The 3,726-nt window shown below is 39.4% G+C and overlaps 1 long non-coding RNA gene across 1 annotated transcript in view; it reads left to right on the forward strand.

Moving 5' to 3' along the window:
• Positions 1-422: 422 nt before the first annotated feature.
• LOC136851328 (uncharacterized) overlaps positions 423-3,726 on the forward strand; it is a 67,088-nt gene continuing 63,784 nt past the window's right edge. The window contains exons 1-3 of the long non-coding RNA XR_010856842.1: positions 423-955; positions 1,918-2,028; positions 2,930-3,040. This is a non-coding gene — a long non-coding RNA (uncharacterized lncRNA). The remainder of the gene's footprint in view (positions 956-1,917; positions 2,029-2,929; positions 3,041-3,726) is intronic.

The raw sequence follows: 3,726 nt of genomic DNA on the forward strand, positions 1-3,726 counted from the left end.
CTTTTCAATCGAACAGATTCCCGAAAGCTCTCTGTACAGATTTATCTGCAAATAATTTTATATATACATAACTGTGGATTTGTTTCTCCATTGTTATTATTATTATTATTACTATTACTTTTTTGTTTTCAGCAACAAGCCGTTACCCATGATAGAGGTGGCTCTGTAGAAAAATAGCCAATAGTTTCCCCAAGACAATTTTTTATGCATTCCTTCTGGCTCAGTTAGAAACTCTATTTTTATGGAAAGGTATTCGCCTGGAAACCGTTAGTCATCAAAACAGGGGAAGGAATGTTTCCTAGGGAAGCACGGGGCTGGATTAAAAAAGGACTTTGAGGGACACTCGACGACTGGAACTTTATGTAAAATGGGCATCGATATTATAACTGAATGATTGAGGGGTCGTGCAATAAAAAGTGCAGGAAAGTGCAGGAGTCGGGTAAAAGATGACGGTGACAAAGGACGCTAGAAGCCAGATTTAGCAAACGAGCAACAGACATAATAATAAAAAAAATTACAAAAAAATATCGAGCTATGGGGAAGTAACATCGTGATGTAAAAAGTAAGTAAAATCAGATGTCCATCAGATGGAAAATCAAGCTGGGGAAATAATCTGCACAGCGAAACTTTTACACGTTGGAACTGCTAAGAAAGTCTTCTGCGGTCATTTGATTCACCTTGTCAAGTTGTCAGTCACCTTGACGTCCAGTCCTAACCGTAAGAGGGTGGAGTGAACACAGCGTTGTTTGTGAAGTAAAACTAGGGACCAGAGGATTGTTTGTTCACGTCAAGACAGCAGTGGTCCTAACGAGAATCGTATTTCTTCAAAATCCTAATGCACGAAGTTTTATGGAGATCATGGGTGCTACGTGCTCTAAAAGTTCATAGTAGACTTTGGTCGTGGAAGACAAAGATGTCTAAGCGGGACGATATCTTTTGATGAAGACTGATGAAGGTACGTAAGTGACGCTTTTCTCTAGCTTCTGTGTTGGTAGTTTATTTTATGAAGGCCACAGATTATTGGGCAAGTACCACCTAGAATGTGGTTAGTATTTGTTAGGTTAATTTCACAGTACCGGTGAGAGTAGGTTAAGTTAGATTGGGATCAACAAAGGTAGTCGAAACCACCCAGGCCACAAAACACAGATGGAATATAGTCTCATGCATTATGAGAAAATTGATGTGATGAATAAAATCAAAACGTGGTGCCTTTAACGAGATATTTGCACAAAAACCACATCGCTTCGTGATGTTTTGTGAAATAATAGACCTAAATGAGAGGTTGTGTTAAGGTATTCTTTATAGATTTTACTAGTGGGAACCAGTGACTGTGATTCAAAGGTTGTTTTTCAATAATTCTTTAATTCGAATTATGCAAAAGTATTCACTTTCTTTGTGTTATAAATTTTAGTTATTATATGGTTGGTGATAGCTTAACCCAGGAACCTCTTCAGTCAACTTGACTCCACCACCAAAACATATTCTAAACCGGAAAATTGCCTGCAGTGAACAGTAAAAAGAAAAACCCAAAGCACTGTTATACGAGTATATTTTCTGCCGTCTGACCTCTGCACAGTGGTTCTCAACCAGGGGGCAATTCCCCCAGGGGAGGAATTTCAGTTTCAGGGACGGGGGGGAATTGAGAGTTGTGACCCAGGATTTTTAGTATAATATGCATATTATTTGGAATGCACGTTTCGAGGCAGACAATTTTGTAGAGGAGGTTGGGGTGGGGGAACGACATTCTGACATATGGTGAAAGGTTGCATGGGCCAAAAAAGGTTAGGAACCACTGATGGTCCTAGCATCTTACCTTGAAACCGAGTAACCCTTATTTCCCAATATTGATGTCAAAATTTAAGGCTATCAAGGTTGTGCGAGTGGGACTTGAAGTATGCTTTTTTATTTTTTCCACAGAAAAGGCCTACTTGCTACCAAGTTTTTCGGAAAGATGGTAAGAGGTGCCAGATAACTCCTTGGGTCGATACAACTCTCAGTGGCTTTGGAACTCTAATGTAAAAGGTAGAGGTAAGAACATTCATTCAATAACTTCATTCTCATTTCGAAGGTGTACACAAGATTTTTAACTGTGTACCACTTGATGATACTATCATTGATCTGTACATGTATGCTAACTGTTTCACAAAATTCTGAGCCTTGAAAATTGGGTTTAGCCAGGTTAATCTGCAGTCTAGACACCCGTTAGGATATGCAACGACTTAGACTTGAATCAGTCTAGGCTACAGCCACATAATGCAAGTTACTCGGCAGTCCATACAGGAGTCAGGTTAGGCTACAGCTTGCACAGAGGTTATGTTAGAGATAGACTTGAGTAAGGGGTATGGCTCTCTCTCTCTCTCTCTCTCTCTCTCTCTCTCTCTCACACACAAACACACACACAAACACACACACACACACACACACACACACACACACACACACACACACCTCGGAGAACTAGTTAAAATGTGGAAAACGTTTTTATCTTGAATATCTGGTGTCAGCCCAACAAATAATGGACCTAAATGAGACGTCGTCAAGTTTTTTATGGATTTTGCTGTGGGAACTAGTGACTGTGATCCAAACGGTTTTTTCCGACCCTTCCTTAATTCAAATGTACTAAATTTACATTTTCATTTTCTTTGTCATAAAATTTTAGTTATTACGTGGTTGGTGATAGCTTAACCCAGGAACCTCTTCAGTTAACTTAATCCATCACCATTATCACATAATCAAAACCGAAAATTGCCTGCAGTGGACTGTATAAAAAAAAAACTTAGGGCACTGTCATGCGAATACATTTTCTGCCGTCTGATAGCACCTAGCAGCTTGAAACCGAGTAACCATTATTTCCTATACTGATGTCAAAATTAGGTCTCTCATGGCTGTACTCGTTAGAATTAATTATGGTTTTCCTACTTTTACACAGAAAGGCCTACTTGCTACCAAGTTTCCGGAAAAGATGGTAAAATGTGCCAATAGCTTTTTGGAGTGACACAACTTTTCATTGGATGTGGAACTCTTCTGTAAAGGGTGAAAGGTAAGAACATTTCGTGCAGTATCTTCATTCCCATTTCGAAGATGTTTACAAGGAGATTTTCAACTCTTTGTACCACTTGATGTTGATAAACTGTACCTTTACTGGTATGCTACCTGTTTCGCAACATTCTCTGGCTTGGAAAATTAGGGTAAGAGACTGCCTAGATGTAAGTTGGTCAGGCCAAAATCTAGGCATTAGCCAGGTTAATCTGCAGGCTAGACGGCAGTTAGGGTAGGCAACACCTTAGACATGAATCGGTCTAGGATGCAGCTCCAACATCATTCAAGTTACTCTACGGTCCATACACGAGTCAGGTTAAGCTACAGCTTGCACAGAGGTTAGGCTAGGAGTGTGGTTAGACTGCTTGTGAAACTTAATCTCTCTCTCTCTCTCTCTCTCTCTCTCTCTCTCTCTCTCTCTCTCTCTCCACTACTTACCTCGAGGAACTCGTAGGCCCAAAAGTGTGGAAAAAATGTTTCACTTGATTATGTGGTGTCAGCCCACCTCAACTTTTTTAGACAGCGTTCTGATTTATAATTTTGCATGAGAATTGAAATTACCAACAGCAGATTTTGGGAATGAATGTCAAATGTATCCGATCTTGCCAAGCAATAGAAGATAAAAAATAAAATAAAGATACTTATATGTCATTGTAAAAAAAAGAAGTTTTAATTCTTAGCATATTC

This window comes from Macrobrachium rosenbergii, chromosome 23 (assembly GCF_040412425.1).
Source record: "Macrobrachium rosenbergii isolate ZJJX-2024 chromosome 23, ASM4041242v1, whole genome shotgun sequence".
NCBI lineage: Eukaryota > Metazoa > Arthropoda > Malacostraca > Decapoda > Palaemonidae > Macrobrachium > Macrobrachium rosenbergii.